General features: G+C 48.4%; 1 protein-coding gene across 1 annotated transcript in view; it reads left to right on the forward strand.

Moving 5' to 3' along the window:
- Nucleotides 1-23,763, forward strand: part of LOC146186468 (uncharacterized) — a 75,370-nt gene that overhangs the window by 48,251 nt on the left and 3,356 nt on the right. The window lies entirely within an intron of this gene.

The raw sequence follows: 23,763 nt of genomic DNA on the forward strand, positions 1-23,763 counted from the left end.
GATTACTGGAATTAGGACTGCAAAACAACGAATGTGCTGCAGAATTTGTAGCGCCACGTGATCTCATATTCGCTTGTGACGTCAGAACCTTTGTTCGGCAACCTGATACCGAAGCTTAAACTCCTCAATAACAAAAAAAAAAAACAAATACGAATTATTTATTGAGGGCTGGTTAGTTATATGCGGTGATCCATGTTTCACGAATGTGATACGCACAATGCCAAAGTGAAATTGCACCAGGAAAAGTTTTGTGTCTCAGTCCCTTTCATAATTAGCATGAAATGTCGGACGTTCAAGATAGCTGGTTTTATGACGCCATTGGCCGCGCTACAGCATATATATAATTATGATTCTTCATGTGATAGAAGTTCACTTAGCTTCTTTTATATCTCATAGTAATTGCACTGTTGTCATTTCTTTTTCTATTTTTTATGCAACGTACTCCTATTTGTTTTGCTTCAGGGCATAACACACAAAGTCAATGTAGGTATACTCTCAGGAGGGATACCGTGCCCAGGCCCTCGAACACTTCGAGAGGGCTGCGATTGTTGCATATCGATAATTGATGCATGGAACCGCGCAAGTTTATCGAAGGATCGATAAGGCATTCCTTGAAATGGCTGCGTATAGTCGTCCGGAAATGATAGCTTAACCACCTCCAGCCCGAACCAGGGCTCTGGTTGCCATATAACGTTCCAAGCCGGCTGTGAGATCTGGGATCTTCCTGAACCGTTCCAGACACAATAATTACTCCCCGTCTCCGTCATCACGTAGCGTATACTTATATAGTTCCAGAGAGTATGCGCACCGCGCACGCTCTCCGCCGCTCGTGCGCACGGTCCTCCGCCCTGGTGGCGTTGTAGCGAGTTGTGCGCATGGAAGAAAAAACAAAAATGACTCGCGGCCGCCGCAAGACCGGCGTGCTGTGAGGGAATCAGGGTCACACAGCCACGCCCATCGTTCGGCGCGATTGACGGCAAAAAAAAGTTGCCCGAAATACTCAGCAACCTCACCAGCCACGCTTCGCCCGTTCTCAGAGATCCTTGAAAAACGAAGGCAACTGCAGATCTTGTACGTGCTTACGTGCAGCGCGCGTAGAGGGCGCGTTTGTCGGCAGCACGCAGAGGATCGAAATTACGCTCAGCCAATCCGCTGCTCCCAGTAGTCTTTCGGTCATGTTTTCTATGGCAGTTTTCGGAATTCAGGTACATCTTCGAGTCTGAAACTTCACTCTGCAGCGGTTAAGTCTGTCTGCCATTACGCGGCGGTCACGTTGTAAGAACGCATCACTATTCGCCTGAACAAGGTCTCGAGAGCTGGAGCGGTGGTGCTGCACGTATACGTGTATACGCGGAATTACCGAGGCGGAGTGCATATACGGTTAAGCGTGGGCCGGACATGGAAGGCATGGGGCACCCAAAGTGGCCACTTTGAGCGGCTCCTCACCCAGGAAGCGATACGAGCAGTGGGCGTAGTACCCCGATCAGATCTGTCGATATTGCGTGATCAGCGCACGTTGCGCGAAGGGCAGTGCCCGTCCTGCCAGCTTCAGATAGTCAGAGGCGTGGTTTATGGCGAGTTGGGTTGCGTTACCTGCCGTAATCGTTGTAGTGCAGACGTACGTGTACCTTGCAAATGTGTTTAATGCCCCTGGCAGATGCTACTAGAATCGCTTCCCTTTTTTGTCGCTATGTTTTATTCCATCATAATTCTCTCCGCTCCGCCTGCTGCTCTTCTTCTTCCATATAAATTATGCACTTTAGCTACCACCTGATGACTTGCTCGCTTGGAATATATTTTTTTACTGGGCTGTGTAGTGCGTGTAGGCTCATTTTTCTTTAAGTTTTTTTTTTCTTGTTCTAAGCTTATAATGCTATAGTGTTCCTTACAAAATCTGCCACCCGCAAGCATATGTATCCCCTTTGATTTCGCTCAGAAACTCGGGTCATACTTTCTGTTTCGCGATCAACTTTCTTTTTCAAGATATAGTTCTTATATCCTCTGCAGTTTTGGCAACAATAAGCATGCATGAAATGCCTGTCCGTGAGGGTCTGTTTCATGTTTCTCCTCTGCTGCTTCATTCGACCATCTTAGCAGTGACAGGTTTGGCCATTTGCACGCTAATGTCTCGGGGTATGTTTATTATAGCATTTCCCTTCTCTCATACTCTGTTCGAAGGCTCTCTCTCACTCTCTTACGTACGCCGCACGCGCGTCCCGCTCTCAGGAAGATGCGCTTAATTCTATTGCGTAGACATCTGCCCGCGTCAAGTGAATCTGTCGAGCTGCTATGCATATATACGTGTTCTATGCAGCTGCCGGTATTGTGAAATGATTTTTTATAGGGGACGTTGCGATACGGCTAGGGCAGTCTATCGCTTAGCTCTGTCCTACTTTATCACGTAAGGTAAAAATACCGTTGATATTTCATTATCTCTGCAGCTGCCTCATTGCATTGTTACTATTCTGATCTTGCTTGTGCGTCTCCTTTTTTTTCTAATCTCACTAATATATGTGTTAACGTGGGAGGACGGAATAAGGATGAGAGCTGCATATTCATATATCATGTAGCATCATTACATGTGCACCCTCTCTCAGCAGTTACTTGATGACCAATCACGCCTTTTCATGAAATGTTCAACTCAGTTGTCTTATTTCACCTCTGGTAAGTATGGGTTCATGGTCTAAATCTGTGAATCATTCACAGCTCGATATCGGCCAGGAAATAGCTGTATTATATGTCTGCAGTGAATACTGAGAACACTGTTTTTTTACCAGTGTACCAACGGCATTCACTTCGAACCATGGGCGTCGGCAAAAAAGGGGGGGGGGGGGGGGGGGGGGGTGCAAAAGGGGCAAGTGCCGCCCCCCCCCCCTAAAAACCACACAAGACCCCCCCCCCCCCCCCTCCTCCTCCTCCCAAGCCGCCTCCTTCACTTGTGCTTTTCCCGCTGACGTCGGCAACAAGAAGCTTTCTAAAATCTTTATTTCGACCCCAGCGGCAAAAAAGAAAAAAACAAAAAGTGAGAGGAAAGCGCTTCTCTTCCTAACCCCCCTCGATGCAACGATGCAATCTCCCGATCAGAGTTTCCCACGTGCTAACAACTAACCTTTTGTCATCTCTTATTTCATTCCCACTTTTCAATTATTGCCTCTGTTTAGGGAGTAACATGAGAAACAAACCTGAATAAATTATTTGTGTTGCAGAAAAAGGCAATACGGCATGATGTGGCTGGAATCAGTTTCGCATCCCACAGTCGTCTTTTTGCTTGAATATAAAATTGTTTTATTAAGATTATATGCAAATATCCACAATTTTTTCTAAAGTTTTCATCCCTCATGGTGACTGAATTTCTGAAATTCCTAGCCAAGCTTGCTTAATTTAAATGAAAAAAGTTGTTTTTACATGGTCCAAAGAACAATGGACTGTCTCCAGTAGCAGTACAAACTATTGATATCTGACAGTATATACACTTTCTTATGCAAACCCTATATTAAGCAAATGCAACGAATACCATACAAATACAGCAACGTTACGCACCAGATATATTAAAATGTATTTTCTACAGGTATCACGTGGAATTATACAGCGGCAAAATTTTATTTTCTCTTTATTCCAAATGCAACAATATTTTTTTGTAATTTTGACGAATTTTCGGCATTCTCTTTAATTACGACTCACGCTGTGTTTGTTTAAACTTGTCTTTTGTCTTAACCACATGCGTTTGCACTGAGATAGTCTCAAACCCTAAGGCCCCCTTTCCTTGCGTCGGAAAAGGAATAAAAAATTGGCTTATTATGATAATGAGGGCCATTTTTTTAACCTACACCACCTACACCAGTGCAGCAAAAATCCATTGTAGGTATAGGAGATTTGCTACACTGGTGTAGCTGGTGTAGGTTAAACAAATGGCTTGGTATATCTGCGTATCCGCGATGTTAGCGTTCTGTGAAGATACTTGCAGTGACTAGCCGTCCACTGTGTATAATATACTATTCTTTCCTTCATAATATGTCTCCACTGCGCTTTCTCAAGACCGTGATACGCCTTCAATGCATGCAGTTTCAATCGTTCTCCAGTCAGTACCGACCTACCTCAGCGTAATGCCTCTGCACGCTTATTTTCAAGCACGTTCGATCACTGCACTCACGCTCGACACAACGATGATCATTTAGGCCTGAGTCTTCGGGAATGAAAGAAGGCTGCCCTGTCAGCACCCTCGAGTTCATGGATCAAGTAGACGCCATGCAGTAAGGGATTGACATAAAAAGAAAATTAGCCACGAAAATGTCGTTGCGATAAAATACATTATTAAAATCAAGCTTATATATTGACTTTCAAGACATCATTAAGTTCCGTCATTCCGGAACAACAGTAGTGGTGTGTGCGTATTTCAGCCGGCAAGGTATACCGTCGGTAGTTTAAACACTGAGAGTTTGGGTTCGAAATTTGGCCTCGTCGTTGTTTTTAAGCATCGCAGGGCACAGCAGGTCCGGCGTGAAGCGATTTAATGCCTTAGATAAAAAAAAAAACAAAAAAACCATATATATATATATATATAAAATATGGTAGAGAGGAAGCACGTGATCAAGGGACGTTGCAACACGTCAACGAGAGCGAGTGCAATCTGCAGGGCCGACATATTGCGCTCGCTGCGTCCGCGCCGATTTCAGTGCTGCAGTTCGCGTGCTGCCTGCACATGCTACCTAATGCGAGATCGTAGTGAGTTCCACATTTCAACTAAACATAAATAAATAAAAAATAATAGGATGAAAGGAATAATAAAGGAAGCAGAAGCAGAAGAAGAAGTATAGAGACCAAGCGCTGTGATTGCACCCGCGACCTTAAGAGCGACAACAAACGACCAAAAAAATAAATAAAATAAAATGAAGAAATAGAGGAAAAAAACATGCGAGGCGTCAAGAAAGTCGCCTCTTCGTCGTCGTCTTTACGCACCTACACCTCCTCCGCTTATTTTTTTTCTTGCTTTTCACTGAGGCGGACGGGCAGTTCTCTACAGTCGCCGCCATTAGCTTTCAGGGCACCTCTCGCGCAGGAAAGAGCGAAGGTGATAAGGAATCGTGAAAGTGGCGCTTCGCTCTTCGGCCCGTTGCGCACTTCGAGAGGAGAGCAGCCGCTTGCATCGTGCCTGCCTACCCGCCGCTTCACTGCGTCCAGAGACAGCCTTGAACCTTGACCGCTGGCGAGAACGAGCTTCTTTCTTTTTTTGGAGGTTGTTTCTTTTCTTTGGCTTCATTTATTTACTTTTACCTCCTTACAAGGTGCAGACTTTGATGTGCCGTGGTTGGGGAGATTTCTTATACTGCTCCATCGATAGCGTTCTTTTTCTTCTATAAATGCTCGAAGGTTGCTCCTGCTTGTATTGTATACTTGTTTCAGTTTTTTTGCCGGCCTGCATACACGTCTATATCTGGCTGCCGCCACCGTTACGGATAGATTTGCAACAGCCGTTTGTATGATTCAGCCGTGAAAGACCAGTATTTACACCCGCAAAAGGCCAACGCACGTATATACGTGTGCCACCGTTCATAAACCGATTATCAACTGACGGTATATGTGGCTGCTTCAGAAGAGATAAGCCCATATATAACCTGGGAGAGGAATTCTCGCGTCTAGGCATCTCTTCGGTGCTTATTGCTTGCGTTGTGGCTTTGGTTTTAGCCAACGACGTTCTTCTTTTGAACCGGTATGTGCAGCCAGACCACACACACACAAAAAAAGGAAAAAAATATCAGTTGTAAAAGAAACCCCGTGGCCTTAGACCGCTTGGCCATGGTCGAGGAAATGTCCTTGCGGACAAGTCATTAGTTCCCCGCGAAGACGGTATATGCACTCACTATAAAGTTGTTTTTCTCCACGCTTTTGCAGAAGGGAGACCGCGCGGCGCTGATGACAACTGGAAGTGTCATCCCTCGGCGTACAACAGGGTCTTTTCCAGATAGGCGTCGCCTTCATGATGTTCTCCATCCATAGAATTATACCTTACGACTGGCACGACATTCATCCTGAGCTGTGTGGCGAGCGTATTCAGCCATGAGCGCCCTCACACGTCACAGAAAACCTCTTTCGCTGGCATGCGCGTAAATAATGCGCTCAAACAATACAAAGTGCGTCTTCCCGCAACGCAAGTGCTTCATCACCTGACGCTCCGAAAGTGAGGGGGCAGGCGAAACCCGGAGCGTGGCAGGCAGGTCAGGGACCGTGACCCCTCCCCCTAATGTTGCTGGGCTTTCTGTTCGTGACTCCCGAGAGGCACGGGTCGAGTCGTTATTTTCGTCACCGCATTCCTTTTCAGGCCCCATCGGGATGTCCTAAAATGTGCAGGCGGTTAGTTGTGAGATGAGGAGGTGTATATATATCCCAGTTTCCTCCTTGGTCTTCCGATGGGCGTCCATGCTCGTATAGTTCGCCAGTCGATCCAGCATTAGACTCATTTATTTGTTTTCTGCTTGGAGGCGCATTTTCTCGCCTTGTTCTCGTTACGCTGCCGACAGCGATGAGTGACGACTTGGCGTGACAACGCTCCCATGCTCCCGACACTTATTCCTAGGGTGGAGAAGACAGGCCATAGTAATAATCACTAAGGGTTGTCTTTTTTATCTGCGCAGCAACACCAGTAAGCGTCAAGAGGACGAAGTTTCACTCTGTTCTCAGCCTGACTCTGTTACTCTTTTTGTCAGGAAAAAAAAAAAAGAAGAAGAAGAAGGAAGCCAAGTGCTACGTTACTGTGAGGGCTATATGTCGTCCGGTACAAAGCTGAAGACTCAAGGACACTCTCTACTCTCGATGTTTCATTTCTCACATCTGCATGATCATATTAAGAGCTCAGATTATGCCTGGGTGTTTCCGCACCTGAATCACAAATTATAACACGAACACTTTAACGCTCGCTTTTCTGAATATATTAGCATATAGCATCATATGCAATCATATGTATATGCATAAAGAGTATTTCTGCCACGCTCTAAAGGGGATGCCGTATTCCAGTGTAAGAAAAACGAATAATCAAATGATGTTTCAAACATTGATTTATAAGCTGTGCTCTGGCAGTTCGAGAACGGAAGACGAACGCTGAAGAAAGAAGATTTGTATTTGTCCACGAAAATATTAGATTTTGCAACGTAGAGAGAGTGCTCAGACGTCATAATGGCCGCCATGTTGCGGCACACGTAGCATGAGCTACGTGTGCCACTTGCTGAAACTAAAGATTAGCTGCTAACGGAACTGTTAACCCTAAGCTGCACATGTACAGAAAGGCGCCTATAAATGATGTCGAGTGAACCTCTTCCAGGTCAACACCGCATCGCGTTGGGGAAAATTTGGCCCGGGGAGCTCGCGGAGGCCAGAGCTGGTCGAGTATCTACAGCTTTGTTTTCAGTTTCCTGTCCGTTTTTCTTTCTTTTCTTTTCTTTTTTTTTCTGCCTAGTTATGAAGCCTACCTGTCGAACAAGTCGGAGATATGCTTTTAACGGCGCTGGACGAAATCTGCTGCATATAGTGTAAACATAGAGGGCGCGGTGATTTAGCCTTTGGAAATTATTCAGAAAAGTGCTTCCCAGAACGCCTTCAAAAATAAGGCTATAGCTTACCTTCTTCTTGTTCGGACCCGATTAAAGGGTTGTTTCATGCAGAGATTCCTTATGTCCTTGATGTTCTGTTAACTGTGTGAATTTTCTTATATTTCTTATTCTAAATATGCCTTGTAAATATTCAGTCTATAATTATGTCACTGCAAAAGTGTGAACCTTCATCCAATTTTGCATAAGTATGAGTTTTGTGTTTAATGAGATTGTATGATGTTCTTGCTTCTGCTGCTTGTTGTGAGCATTGTGCCGGCCGCTTGGTCCCCGTCAGGCAGAGCTCATCTGCCTTTTGCCCTCTGTAACCAAGACATTGTCTGAATAAAAATCAAACCAAATCAAAATGAAATCAAAAAGCATTCCCGCAATAAAATAAAAGTTATCGCGGGTGATTATTTGATGGGGCACATTGGCTGTAGATTTGACTGTTATGGCCATCGCCTTCCTATTACATATTTTAGCGTGCTTCTGGGCGGTTGGTTGACATGTGGATGCTGGGAGAGGCGTGAGCTGGTGGATGAGCACATATACAGACAGCGAGTTTTCGGAGAACAGGAACTATAACGCTTACGCAATAAAAACGATTTGCGCGTACCGCATGCACTGTATATAGAAACAAATTACATACCGTGGAAGCCCTTAATCTTACAGCTCATTGTTGAGAAGAGGCTAGCGGAAGAGATTAAGACAAGTGATGCCCTGATAGACAGAGAATGTGAGGCAAACATGTGATCGCCAAAAGCGGATAGCTAAAATGCACTGCGAATGGGGCCAAGGTGATACGTTTAGAATTTGGATTTGAGGAAAATTCTCGTATTGTGTCCCTTCAATATGCATGCGCACTGCAGATTTGCTAACACTCTTCGGGGCATACTATAACCATTGCGGATCTCTTCTTCTTATGCACCTGACGAAAAGGACATGTTTTCCTGCCACTTCTGGCTCGTTATATCGAGGTTGGCAGATTTCTTTCACTGTCAGCGCGAAGGCGACTAACATACACGCACCAACTTTATCGCATAGACAACAACACGCGTGCACGCAAACGCACACTGAGGCGCTCACGCAAACGCCGGCCATGCGCACTCGCCTCGCAACCAGTCATTAATATCAAGCAGCTGTGTCATTCTTCCCGACAGCCGTTATCTTTTGGCAAACGCTGGAAACACCTCGAAAGTCCATTTAGAAGCCTCTCCAATCTCTCGACTGAGTAATTAAAGCAGCGTGTTATCAGTTCCTTTTGATATCCAGCCGGCAACACCTTCTACCCTCCTTCCCCAATTTTCTCATTCGTGTCATCCATCCGTGCAGACCTATAACTCACACCAAGCACTTTCCTGCCGCTGTTATTCTGGTTTCGGCGACCAGACGCGTGACAGCGCAAGTTGCGTGCTGTTTCGGTCACTCTTCTCACGTCAGCTGCATCTATACGCATTGCAAACATAAGCGTCCGAACGCCAGTGTGCAGAGCGGAACCTCACCGTCGGGAGAGAACGAGTTATAGTCGGGCGTACAACTTTGACGCAAAATGAAGCACACATAAAAAGCGAACTCTTCGTTTATCAGCTATAGGCAACCTGCAGTGGCCAGGCGGCGCTAGTGGAGCGCAACGTTCAGCGCCGCCAACGGCGGCGCCGAGTAATCTGAGTAGGCCGGCGCGGTCGGGTTGCGTTCGCTTGTACGGCTGGAAGCATCTCGGCTCTCATTTTCTGCTGTTTTAAGGCAATCGAATGTCTTCAGAGCTACGAAAGGACACCGCCTGTTCGAGAATGCTCATGTTTAAAACGTGAACTGTGTCGACGTCACCGCGAAGTGCGTGCCGCTCGCGACGGAACACCCGCGCTCACAGCTTTGCATTTTACGTGAATAGACGGAGATTTCTTTTTAACGAAGTTTATTCTCTCAGGGCATCAGTCGGATATGTGATGATGAAATAAGAAATAATTAAATGAATGAAAAATGTTGTAAACGTAGCTTTTCATTTACTTATTGCGTTCACACCTCATACCCAAACATTGAAAGTGCGGAGAGAACCTGAGAAGAGATTGATCGCCATTTCTTCTTTTTTTGTTCTTGCTGTTTGATTACAGCAGCATAATAATTTCCTCGCAGTTTTGCTTTACAGTTTAATACCATGACGAACACTTTTGTTCGTTGTGCACCTTTCGACAGTGCCGCGCGCAAGTTACAGGAGGCATGGTGCGGTACCCGCTACGGATGTGGCGATTGCAAGCACTTTGCGGTTGTAGCGTGCGTCATCAACGAAAACTGTGCGTGCCGGGGGCGTGGAGTAGGGAGCCTCCTACACCGTTGGAAAAATAAAGCTCTTAACAACAACAACTGGCATGCATTTTGTACCTCCGTACCTCGATCTTGGGGAAAGCCGGCGGGTAATGCTGGCACTCGATCAATGGCAAAGCTTTCGTAAAGGAGGTCGTTAAGAGTTAGAATTTTTACTGTTGCTACTAATGATGAAATAGTCTATCGTCTGGGACAAGAGAATCTCGAGTAGCTTGAGCAGTCGGGGAAAGAAATATTTGGCGCGGAACGATAGAACGAAGTTCCATTCTCAGCGTACACAGTATCATGGGCCTCTACACTCCGCCACTTCGACTTTTTCAGCACCTTAAGAACTAATTTACAGAGCAATATGCTTATTGAAATCTGTAATTGGAAGTGTTGAAGATATTTTGGCTTTGTGGTTCCGAATAGACACCGCATTAGAAATCCGGTTCACAGATCCACGAACATTTTTTTTTTTTTATTTCGCCTCCGTTGAAATGCGGCTGGAATACGATGCTGCGGCTGCACGGCTTTGTTGCTTTTCTGGACGTATGCCACTCGATCTTCTACAGCATATACCAGTACACGCCAAATTTTACAGCGCGGAGCGCGTACTGAGTAGTGTGCCCCAACCAGCGTGCGACTCCCCGAGTCAGAAGTTTATACGTCGTTTCTTCCGCTCACGGGCAATCGTCTTATTTTAGCTTCTTGGTGTCTGTACGCCAATGGCCCCATAACAAAATGAATTTCAGTTACATTACTCACTCGCAGCCAATATCTCCTTCTTTCATCATTCTCCCCAGGTTCTCCCAGCAAGCGGTATCGCTTGGGTTTCCTTCGTGATTGTGGCAGTCTTTCTCGCCGCCCTTGCGCTTATTTTTATTCTTGTTCACATCCGTAGTAGTCGAAGCATCGCACGAGACCACTGAAGTCACTAAATGAGTAAATCACACTCACTGGGATAACAAAACGCGAACGCAGAAGGAACACAGCGGCCGCAACATATACGGCGTCAGCTTGTGCGCCGCCTCAGTATTAGCTCCCGTCGGCCGCCAGGTGGCGCCACATGTCTCAGCAAACTCCATTGCAGGTTGCCTACACCACGTGGTCGTCAGGCCGGCCGGCTCGACGGCACGTTTGCAGTCGTGCATGAGCGGTGGCTTAACGCCACGTTGCGATGAGCCAGCAAAAGGATGCGGTAGTTCGCGAAGGTTAGACGAAGAACTCCGAGGCCCCAAAAAATCTACTTCTGCGGCAAAAGCACGCAATAATAACCGCACGCGCGCGCGCGTGAATAGAGAGCTGCTCGAAGGGTTCGCAGAGTTTGTCGCAGACATTTCCCCTCTGGAGTGTGTGTTCGGCTTCGTGTTTGTCCCTCGGCTTCCTCTCGCAACACGCGCTGTTGCTCGAGCCAAGAGGGGGCGAACAAGTGCGCTCTGCTCTCGCCAACGCATTGGCTCGTAATTAGCTCGCGACTGGTGCAGCCGAGAAGAGACTACGAAGGCGGACTACGATGGCGGAAGCCGTTGGCGCCCCGGCGCCGACACTTCCTGACTCGGCGTTCGCTGACGAGCCATTTCCGACCGGCTTCGCAGTTTCGGCAGCTTCCCCCCTCATGCCCAAGACTTTCGTCTTTCCTCCCCACCCCTCTCTGGTTGGTATAGGCTCATGGTTCAAACGCCGGGAAACTTCCTCCCCAGCCTCTGCCCGCTGCCGCTCCCCTCTCTGTCCCTATACTTTTTGTTTCATTTCATTACGGTGCGTATAGTTAAAGTTTATTTGCACGCTACTTCTCTGCCCGGCGGAGCCGGCCTCTGTACCAGTTATGGTGTAAACCATATCCAAGCTCCTACAAGCGGCCCGCTTTTAAATGCGCCGAATTACCCATGCTTTGTTCCGGAGTACATCCCTCGAGAGGTTATCTGAAGGCGCATGCAGTTTACTGTTTTCTTTTTCTCTCTCTCTCTCTGCTTCCCCTTGTCTTTTTCTTTGCGTTTTTACTTTCCCGGAGAACAAAGAGTCATTAGGGAAAGGAGTGTTACGTTCAGCGAGCTCCGTAAAAAGTGTCCGAGCCTTTTGTTTTGTTCGACTGTCGCGAAGTTAATGCGCGGAACGACTCCTCTTGCATCGTTGGTTACAAAAAAAAATAAAAAATAAAGGGGGGGGGGGGGGGGGGGAGAGCAACGACAGCTATCAGTTCGGAACGGTGTCGCGCTAATGGCTGCTAGTTGTCAAAGGATAAGCAATCTCAGGAGCAAGTGACGAATGTGCGCCCGACGTTCGCGCACACATTGCTCACGTTTTCTTTTTATTATTTTTTTTTATTTTGCATTGGTGGTACGCGTATACCTATACTCTGCCTATATATGCTGGACACACTTGAAACATGGTTACTATACAGAGGTAGTTTGTATATCAATAATAAAAAAATATATATGTTCGAAACCTTGAAGCCTGGAAAACCAGTGGGCGAAGCAAGGCATGCACGACTTGATATCATGCACGTATACTCAATGTGCGAAGAACTTGAAATGCATTAATTTCACACTCTCCTATCTGCAAACAACTAATATCACGTACACAGCCGTGTTTACGGAGCTCTAAATAGCCGCACACTCGGAGTAGCATGCAACACAGCAGCCGCATTTAATCCACACTGGTGGCCCTAATCGTCATACAGTGATATCCGTTCTTCCCTTCAGGATCAGCTTCGCGCAATGCTGGGCTCGGGAAGCAGTCAGACTGAGGGCGGTCATTAATCACTGCCACCATTGAAGAAACTGTTTTTGTGCACACTGGAGAGCTTAAGCGCGCCGTGAACAAAGCAAATGTGCAAAAGCGCTCCGGGCGCGCGCAGTCGTTCATATGTTTTCGCGTCTTTGCAAGACCGGCAGCTGTGCAAGCGCACACACCGGCGTTCTTTGAAAGTCTGCGCCGCCGCTTCCAGTGAGTGTGTGTGTGCGCAGCAGCTATGGTGTGCGTTGTACCAGCGTGGCGTATCTCAGCGCAGCGAATGTCTGTAGAATGGATGGACTTCTCAGGAACCATCGTCATTGCCTGTACACAACCGCGCTTGTGCACACACGCAATCAAGGCAAGCGCTGCTTTCAGGGCGAAGTGTGTCACTTTGAAAGAACCAGTGCGCTGCATGCCGCGTTCTTTATGATTCGGTGCACTATACTGCATTATTGCGCTGTTTCCCAGTGGCAACCAGGCTGCTGGCTCGGTTTTATGAGCTCATCCATTGTATCGTCCGTCACGCTTTCGGTTCTTCAAAGGATCTAGGGGCCATGTTTTATTTCTCCTTCGTTTTATCGCTGTTGCAGGAAGAGCCGGCTAGAGAGACACTGCGTAGCTTTGGTTTCTCAGCTGACTATGAGGTCTGACGTAGACACTAGATGCAGCACTTAGTTTTGTTTCGAGCAGTAATGCATCTTGAAATACACTTTTTAATTCGTCTGTAGGCAGAGAGAGAGAGAGAGAGTGAGAAACTATATTTGGGTAATGAAATAGTGTGAGTGGTTTCCTCAGTCCAGGATACCATTGGCTTGGGCTGCATGCCTCCCGGGCCCTGGTGAGCAGGCTGCGCTGCTCAGAGAGACCCGTGTGGGCCAGCTCTGCCTCCCGCTCCGCTTGGCTGTATACGCAAGCAACCTGCTCGCATGATCAGTCTTCGCTTTACTCTTGTGACGGTGTTTTGCTTTTCCGGCGAGATCGCCATGCTCTTGCTACTGCAGATTTCTCTTCACAACAGTGTCTGCTGGCTTTCTTGCCTGCTTGTTTTGTCAATTGCACGAAGCCTTCTATATACAGTGCCCGCCTGGTCCATTTAGCAACAAGTGTGCCAGCGACGCTCATAATCTTCCTGTGTTTACATCTGGGCCGCAGTGATAAGGTTCGCTTTAATTTATTTTCTTGAAACATTGTTGCCAAGAACAAATGGTTCCTCATATCCCGAATACCTTGATCTTGTCTCGTTGGCAGCACCCCGGGACCAAAATAAGGTGGCCCGAGGCGCGCCACGATGGAGCTGACGCTCTGACAAACATACTACGTGTGCCAGTTCTGGAAGGCTGCCACCATACAAAATGCGAGGCGAAAGCCCGTGCCTCTAACGCGATCCGGATTTATTGTGGAGTGTGCGTGTTCATTGCTCTTCCTGGCAAACTCAACGCCCACGGCCGAGTAGTTATGATATATATATATCTATATATATATACATATCGCGCGGATCGGGACCGGTGCAAAGGCAGGCAGGCGAGCGAAAACTTCAGGAATGGACGAGAGTGGCGTCCATTACGGAAAGGAATGCATCTCGAAACCGTTCACTTTTACGTCCTCGCCGGAGCACCTTGTATCCCAGGCCGGGGGACCGGGTGCGTGGTGTGCTCCTCCTGCAATACACAACGAAGGCGGGCATCACACACGCACGCACACAGGCACTGCAGGGAGTTGGGGCAACGCGGAGGCAAACGCGGTGGCACGCCGCATGCCCGCGCTCTGAGAGACACCTGGAGCAGAGACGGAGGGGGATGTCCTCTCGGCAGGGGCAGAAACCGCGGGCCAGCTCCAAGCTGAGCCGCAGACCCGCTTCATGGCGTCGACGGCAGCATCTCTGGCTTGCTTCTCTGCTGCTTGCTTGTTCCGAGAGAGTATAGAGTTTTGGGGACTCAGAGAGGCAGGAGAGAGAGAGAGAAAGAGAGTGGGGGCAAATAAGAGCCACCGGCAGAAAAGAACAGGAGCGCTTCTTATACTTGCCTTTCAAAAGAGCTCGCAGCGACCATCCATCACAATGCCGCTGCGCTGGACTCTGCGAATGAAAAATGGTCGCTCGGTCGCGATAAACAACTGGCAGGCAGCGCGCGCGCTCTCGTCGGCCCTGCTTGCCCGGAGCAGCTCTCTGCAGAGGGGGGGAGAGTGGATGCAGGCCGCAAGGTAGACACATTTTTGGGAGCCCTGCGGACAAAGCAGAATTCGAGACGCTCGTGCAAGCGACTTCGCCTCTGCTAGCTACGAGGGTGGAGGGGATGCCAGGGGGTGCTGGCGAGTTGGATGGTGGCTAGGTAGTGGCACGGCTGCGCATCGCACAGGGATCGCGAGAGCGCATCGCTTGCGGGGAGCTGAAGTGACACAGAGAGAGCGAGACAACGCCGGTTTGGCCACGGTCTCTTCACCGGCTTGCCGCCGCCTCCTGGCTTACGTGTGGGGTCTTGCAGCTCAGGATGCGCACTGACGCTGCGTCCCCCCCTCCCGTTTTCGCGGCCATGGCATTTCGGCTAGGGTGACATTGCCGTCACGTGACCGCAGGCTTCAGCGGTCTACGGCAAAGCGTGGGGAGGTGAACAAGGGGCGTTAGCAATTCTTCCTTTGTCTGCGAGTGAATTGCGTATAACGAGCGAGAATGCCGCGCGGCTGGTCTTTGTGGACCCTTCTCAATGCACAAAGGAAGTATCTCCTAAAGAGTGCGCTCGAACAGTGACCCCCGCTCCAGAGTTGCGCGTGTGGCTTTTTTTCGCTTTGAACGGTGGTGAATGGCCTCAATGACTGCCTTTATAGAGCGAAGTCGACCTCTGACCAGTTTACCGTCTGAAACTCGTTCCACTTTCGGTTCCTTGTACAGCCTTGCATATCGGACAATTCAGGAGACTGCTTTCTGAAACCCGCATACACAAAATGTAATAGAGACGCAAAGGACTGCGCTTTATACCATATTTCAGTAAACATATCAGATGAGCCGCGGCTGCTACCCAATTATAGAGGACGAATACATTTCAAGAGATGCTGTCCAGTAGCGAACTGTTATGAGCTAAAAAGATTTAGGGAAGCCGAGCACGAAATGAAGTAACGGTCCATCATCTGCTTTCGCTCTGTTCATCCGCGACATGCAATATTTCGGACACCTGACCTCGAATCAAACTTAGATCATAATAAATGGGATGACTGCTAATTTGGTTCCACAGGTCGTAAGCACCGTGGCTCACTGTAAACATTCTCAGCGCACATCTTAAATTTCCACTCCAGAGTGCACGTCCATGTGTTTTATTTTAGTTTTAAGTGTGAAGCAACCAGCGCTACTAGCAAAAAACGTAAGTTTCCGTTTTTGACTCGAAGTGCTGTAATTGTGCTCAACGCTCCAGCATTCCAACTAGTTCAATCAATCAATCAATCAATCAATCAATCAATCAATCAATCAATCAATCAATCTACCAGTTAATCAATCAAATTCAGTTTATTTTTCCAGGAAGAGAGTACATCCTGAGAGATGAAAGGGCTAAAAGCTGATAAAGCAACTTGACTGGGTCCAGGCACCTCTAAATGGCAGTAAGAGACAAAAACGCACATACACTGGATGAAAGTAATAGCAAAAGAATATTTAACCATCATGACAAAATTCCAACAGAAAAACATTTAACAAATGTGCATACATAAACAAAAGGGGAAGCAGATTATATTTAAGATTATAAGTGAAAATAGAGCAAGAACACAAAAACGAATAATCAATATGCATGTACGGTAACAATGGACAATAAATGCATGACGTTAGTCTCTCCTTTTTTCAGTGAAAAATACTTTCACTGCTGTGACTCTAAAGCTTTTTGAACATAGCTTCCAGCTTTATCATTGTAATAGTACAGCGAATAACATACAAGATGCCAATTCCTTTGGCTACACGTTTTATATGTGCAGTCTTTGTCGAAAGTCGAGAACCTGGGGGGTCTGCTTCTGAGCAAGTTCGCGCGGCTTCTAATGCACTTCCAGCATTCCGAATCTATTGATGGTAAAAAAAAGATTTTTTGCCCTACACTATACATAGGGAAGAACCTTCACTAATAGTAAATCAGTGCCACTGCACGATTCAGAAGTAGGCCTCCTGAGCTCCACACTCAAATTTGTGGCAGATTTGAAGGTAATATTAGGGCATGCGGCCTCACCGACGAAGGAGAAACAAGAAGCAAGATGAAAGGATTCTTTTTGCACGCTTTTCATATGAGATGCTGTGGACTTTGTTGGCTTGGGAATGCTGCGCTGCCCTTTGGAGTCTCTTGATTGAGCCTCATTTGTTATGATGAAGTGAATGTTGAATACGAGCAAGGTATTATTCAGCGTGCTCCCTTCATCAGAAATAAATGTTCAAGTATGACATTACCAATGCACCGAACGCGTGCCTCCAGAAATGACAGTTCTGTATAAACGCTAATTGTAAGAGTAACCAGCGATTTCTTATGGTATTTATAGCATTTTCGTACGCACACGTCATATCATTGGTAACTGATCATTATATTCACGTTATTGAAACTGCTGACCTGGTCACGTGCTGTTTACACTGCAGCGTTACGCTGTAAATCAACGTGTTGCCATACAAGAAAACTCCACGTGTTTCTTGAAGAGAATATAATGCGCGAACTTATACGCCCCCGATCTGCGGAGCGACGACATGAAAGAGCTCTGAAGTGGGTTTTCGAGCGGTACTCGCTTCTGATCGATCTCTTTTCAGAACCGTACGCATTTAATACTCGCGTTCTCCGTCAGCGCCGAGCGAATACAAAGAAACACATGACACCGCACCTTAGTCGCTTCACCGCTACTGAGCCAATCAGTTTGCAGCGCGTGTGCGGCTGCACAGGCAACCGGTGCCGGCGGCGCCTGGTGCGTGATGCACTGCTGTCCGTCGTGCAGGGCTCCATCCATCTCTGAGCATGCGAAAGCGCCACGCCAGTTGCCGCCGCCACAACAATCGCAACGAGCACGCATAGAGCTTCGTCGAGACCGCGCAACCGTGTCCGCCGGCTGTTTATCAGTCTCCTCTGCGTACATACATACGTACATACGCACACGCCAAGGGCCAGGGCTTCCGCACGCTGTCCAATCCGCCGTCGTGCAGAGAACAGCACCCCCTTCCCCTTCCCCGGCTTCCCCACCCTTCTTTTCTCTCCTGAACCGCAGCAGCTCCAAAACAGCTCCCGGATCGATCATTTTCCACGCAGTCCCGTGCGTTATGCCGCCGCGGCGGCGGCCTTCCAACGCACGCACGAACACGGTTGCTCTGAGACGGTGGGGCTTCCCCCGAAGGCAGCCCGCGGAGATGCAACGCGTTCCGCTGAAAGAGGCGTCTCGGACGCTGCTGCTGCTGCTGCTACGTCCGCGAGAAAGGCGCCTTCAGTTATCGCGCTGCTCTGCTTGTGCTGTCCTTGCCGGCGATCCAGCTCGGCTATACCCTCTTGCCCTGTGTGTAACGTGCGCGCCACTCTGCCGCCTCGTCTTCCCTCGCCTACGCGCCGGTTTGCGACTGGTGACGGGACGGGAGTCTGCAGCCGCTCGTCCATCTTCATCAAGCGTCAGTCGACCGCCTGTCAGGGCACCCGCTGTGCCGGCGCTCTCTCTCGATTGGACGGGCTGCGCTCACAGCGCGAGCCGGCGTTTTTCCCGCGCTAGCCCGGAGAGCCCAGTCGCCGGCGACGCGCGGCTGCTAAAAACGTAGCCGCGCTGCGGTCCTCCCTGCTGCCTCTTCTTAGCTGATTTTCATTTTTCTTTTTGCATCCTCGTTTGGTGCTGAGGAAGCCCACTTTTGTTGGGCGCTAGCACGAAGCAACGCTTCGCTCCATTTACGCCTCGCTTACGTCGGCGCTTTCCGGGCGCAACTTGTAAGACCGTAATCACTGCCATAAGCCAGGCTGGGATGCCGACAGGCCCTTCTTTCTTGTTGAGAAAAGTCGGGTCAAGGTGACAGGCTGCAGCCGGTCTAGCAGAGTACTGGCTAGGTGCTCGCGGAAGGGACTGTAGAATTTCATAGGTGCATGTTTATCATGTTTTCAGGTTTTCTCGATTTTGCAGCGCGAGCATTTATAGACTGTTTACTAAGCACCTTTTTTTTTTTTTTTTTTTTTTCTGGGTGGTCTAGAATAGCCTGAGAATACAAGGACCGTTTAGAAATGCAGCGACCGTGAAAACCCACGAAATTATCAATCGAGGTTTTAGTAGCATAGGTCTCCCCTCCTCGCCAATTTAAACAAATAGCTTTGGCGGAGCTCATTGCCAACTCATGCGGGCTCTTCTCCGCTGTCCGCATGAAAAAGTTAGCTTATACCGCTTTGTATACCTCTCGCACCAGCCGTAAAGTGAGGTTCTAAGTGGCACATTGACGTTAGGTTTTAAGTTATACCTATACGTGACTGGTTGGTTGCTCTGGCCTGCACGTCATCATACCCGCATAGTTTTCATGTCGGTTTCTCCACGCCGAAAACTTCTCTGAGGAACCGTGGCTCCGATTTTCAAGTGTGGCCTTGCAGCTACCTGTCTAGTGCTTTTTGGACGGCACCGCTTGAAGACGAAATCTAGGATCCATGGTTGGAAAGAGGATGCCTTGCATAACTATAGAACCAAATGGACAGCCCGTGGATATAGTTAATGGCTCTCCTGGCAGAGCAAAAACATTCGCAGCACTGGCTGCCGAGACTGGAAGGTTCCCGGAGGACTTCGTGAATATGCGCAGCAGCTACGGGTAAAATTCATAAGAAAACTTCACCGCCTTTGCAGTTGCGTGGAGAGGTATGCATACGTGCCAAGGAGCAGTTAGGGGCTCTTAAAACGAGGCTCGCGTGCCTCTAGGCTTGGTGTGAATGCGTGCTGAAGGGCGGTTTTCTCCCTGTGTCCGGTGGACCGAGCTTTTTCCTCGCCGTCGCAAATTACAGTGCGCGCACTGCTTAGGGCAATTAGCAGAACGAAACATTCCTGTATTCGCACTGCCAGGACTTGTCGCCGCCGACGATGCCGTCCTCGGAAATGAGATGCGCATTGAATATGCATATACGCCTTCGCCGGCTATAAAATGGGCCGCGTCCGCTCGTATAGGGGACGTGGGTACCGAAGTTGCACTTTTGGCGAGCGGTGTTCAGGCTAGGCCCACGTGATCATCTTGCTCAGTGGCTTCAGGCCACCACTACGATCTCACTTCGATCTGAAAGCAATTTCCTCGCGACATCAATGTAATACAGTAAAAAAAAAAAAAAAGGAAGACGTACCTTCCCTCGAGAATTCTTTCTGAGAGCAGCAGCCTCTGTGGAGCATTCGCCAGACGCCGCCGCCTCTCTGCGCGATGCAAAGCCACTCCTTTCTATCACGCCCGTGCGCCCGTGCACGCATTATTGCGTGGCTTGGGTCTACGCGAAGGGCGTTGTTGGTGGGGGGATGCTCTCTTGCAACTTGTTTCTTGCTGCCCCCCGCCCTGTCCCCCCCACCCCTCCCTCCCCTTCATTCTCTGCTCTGGTGCTGGACTGTGCAGCCGGTCAACGCACTCTGTCGCGCGCGCGCCACCTAGCAGTGGCTAAATGAAAGCCGCCGGAAATTCCGAGACGTTGACTTTCGGGGCGTCCGTTCGCCTAGGGGCCCTTCGGATATGAAGAGTTCGTGATCTATTAACGATCCCAGCAAGTGACGACGCCGGAGAGTGGACGCGCAACGCTCCAGTGGTTCTCTGCCGCCGAGTAAGGGAGAGAGACGGAGGATGTGGAGGAAGGTGGCCAGTGTGAGTTGGGAAAGCTTGTGGAGGCAGCAGCGGCAGCCATTGCCCAAGGCACGGAACTCTCAGCTACACGGCAGCAGAAGCTCACGCGAGTACAAATACGTTCGAAAGCAAAAGAAGGAACAAGGGAACGCGCGGCGGTGCTGCGGGCAGGGCGAAGGAAAAAAAAAAAAAAAAAAAGAAAGCTTTCATCTGGAGACCGGTTTCTCGGCGGCGATGCATCAACCCTCGTGAATGGTCAGAAGGGCGGAACACGCAATTATTACGGGTTCATTTTCTCGGGCTGAGGTTAGGCCAGGCGAGCGTGTCCGACCAAGAGAGGAAGGCGAGGCTGCTGGCAAGCTTGCGAGGCGCGCGCGCGAAGCGAAGCGGCGTGCGTCCGTGTCGGGGCAGCCCCCAACCGTGCTCGCCACTGCGGCTGCTGCTGCTACCCCCGCGGGCTGCTCCATCCAGTGACGCGAAGAAGCTCCATCGTGCGGTGCAGCAGCCCGCGAAAGGCAGCGCGGCGCCGACGGCGTAGGCGCACGCGAAAATGCGCCAACGGCGAGGCGCATAAAGAGTTGCTGTTGCCCAGACGAAGGAGGCAAAGACACCGACCGCTCTGCAGGGGAAGGGCGGACGAATGGTTTTCCAGACAGGCTCGGAGCAAGCCGAGCGCAGAGCGCCTTCTCACAGACACATGCAGCTAGCAAAATTACAGAGACGAATAAGACGAATAGGAAAAAAAGAAAGGAGTAAATGACGTGTGGAGGGAGAACGGAGGCGATGGGCGCGTTGCATTTGCGGGTTTCCGTCGCACCGTCGCGGCTGCGAGACGATGAAGCCTCACTCCTTGCCTTCATCTTCCTCGTCGACCTCCTCCCCTGACCTCCTTACCCTTTCTGCGTCTCGGAGCTCGGGCGGCGCACGGGTTGCGCACATGCCTGTTTCTTCCTTGGTTGTGCCTCAGGGCTCCGCAGACGCCAAGTCTGCTGGCCGCCGCTACACTCTCCTTCCGAAGATTAATTTCTCAAGATTTATACGGTCGCGACCTGCGCCGTTTTTGTTTACGGGAGGGCGATTGTCTCCAAAGCCGCCGGCACCGCGCGCCGCTTTTCTGCCCGCCCTTGACGGGCGCATAATTTATTTATTCCGCCATTTACAAATTGCGTGCCTCGCTTAGGGTAAACAGCTTTCTTCCTGCGCAAAGCCCTCTTTTTTTTTTTTTTTTCTCCCTTCGTTTCGCTGCTATGTGTTGCCGCACACCGTGCTTGCTTTCTTCCGAATGCGTACGGTATTCGTTTTCAAGCGTTCGTTATATTTTTCTTTTCGTGGTGAGTTTAAAACCATTTTGTCTGTTAAACAGCCGAGACGGATTTTATCTTCACGTGGCTTCTAGTAGCCATTCATATATCTTGAAACATGCAGATCCCAGAACAAACGTGGGAAGGCCTGGGAGCGTCGTTATTAGAAAATTGGAAACGTACGCACCACTTAAAAAGCAAAAAGTAAACGATGCGCGTTTAATCAGATTGACCTCTCGCTGCCGTTGCCAATATTTTGGACGGAACATTTAATAATTGTTGTTTTTCAACAGATGTTTAATTTCGTGTACCGAGTTCATGTCGAGCAGTATCGCGAATCTAAAGGCGTATAAGAAAGAATTATGAGCTCTTACTTACATCACGCGTGCGCGGTCTACATGCTCCGAGGATTCTTATAAACTTTAAATTATTGTCCTTTGTGACAAAATCACTTAATAATTGTTGTCGGACATACAAAGCTTCCGGCGATTTTGCTTAGGTCTGAAACTCTAAATAAGTGCTTTCGTACTAAGAACAACAATAGATATTACTTTGCATGTTTTCACCAATTGTAGTGTTGTCATTGGCCACCGCATAGTGACAAGGTCGAGTCTCGCGAAAGTAAAAAGTGAGCGCGTATTCTTGCTTCCGTGGACTGAAGGTTATGTTAACTACCAAAACTATTTCCTTACGGCAGCAAAAGTAAAGAAATTAAAGCGATCGACAATAAAATTTTTCAGAGCGCACCTCGTAAGTCCTCTTCTGGTAATTGCGTATAGTACAATTGATGTTCCAGAAATCGGTGTCAAACGAAACGTTGCCATGCTTTTGGCTCATATGCTAGAAGACCAAGTGAATCGTAAAGCGTTACTCCACAATTAGTCGTCGAATGTGCTTTCGGCACGCATGTGCGCTGATTTAATGATATGCGCATCAGTATTATCGACCATATTTTATTCTTCGTTGTATTCTTCCACGTTTCGTAGCCAAGCAACAAACGACATTCGAAGAAAAAATTCACAAATTTTGTTAACACTGGTATCGGTGCTTCTTCGTGTAACGTTTCGATCCTTGTATGGTATAGATACAGCCTAAAAATAAAAAATAAAAATAAACAGCAATCGCTTTAAACGTATGCGCAATCATAGGCGGTGTCTTTATTATTATTCAGCGAAACAATTAAGAGAATCAGTTTTTAATATTTGACAATATACCAAACAAGCCAGAAGCATCGAAATTCATAACTTTTAATTTGGTCTGATGGTTAGCTTTTATTTATGTAACCAGAAAAGCCTTAATTGCGGATTACGCTCTCTCTCTCACGCAGGAATTGTGTGCGCAAGTTACTGCAAACTTGAGTTGCCATTATCCGGCGTAGTATGTCGCACGTGATTTCTTGTTTGGAAGAGTCATGATTTTACGTGGTGATCATAGTTAGCATTTGCCGTGCTTGATTGCGTTTGAAAAGTCGGGCTCATGAATTGGCTTCGCGAGAACCCGACGACTTGCTTAGTGCATATTTATCAGCTCATTCATATTCGCAAATATGGTGTGTCTGACTATACCGAAACCTGTTGGTTTTTGCGCTATCTGCCAAACGTAGCCCAAGGTGAGCGTAGCCATGATTAGGTCCATCACAGCAGTACGGTCTGTACCGAACAACAAACCTTTGCTGACGTTTTAACGTTGCTGACTTCGTTCCGTGGTAACGTGCGTCTAGATTTCAGACCTTGAATGCGATTTCACCTGTACATTGCAGAATATACTGCTTTAATCCATGCATCTCGAACGACATATTGTAATATTCGGGAATCTAGTGCGAATTGTGTCGATTCCGAAGCGAAAAACGACAGCGAAGAGTCATTTTGCAGGAAAGCCAACTACACGGATCACTTTCGCAATCATTAACACCTTAAAAGACTACGGAAAGGCAGTGTTTAAGTCGCAAGACTTATCCCTTTTTTCCGTGTAACAACAGCCGTGTCCGCCGCGTAGAGTAAGCGGATGTTTACAACACAACATTCCCTAAAGGAAGGCGCTACAGAACGAGAGAGCCACGACAGGAGAGAAGCATTCA

Source organism: Amblyomma maculatum, chromosome 6, assembly GCF_055883805.1.
Source record: "Amblyomma maculatum isolate TAMU_Amacu chromosome 6, ASM5588380v1, whole genome shotgun sequence".
Classification (NCBI taxonomy): domain Eukaryota; kingdom Metazoa; phylum Arthropoda; class Arachnida; order Ixodida; family Ixodidae; genus Amblyomma; species Amblyomma maculatum.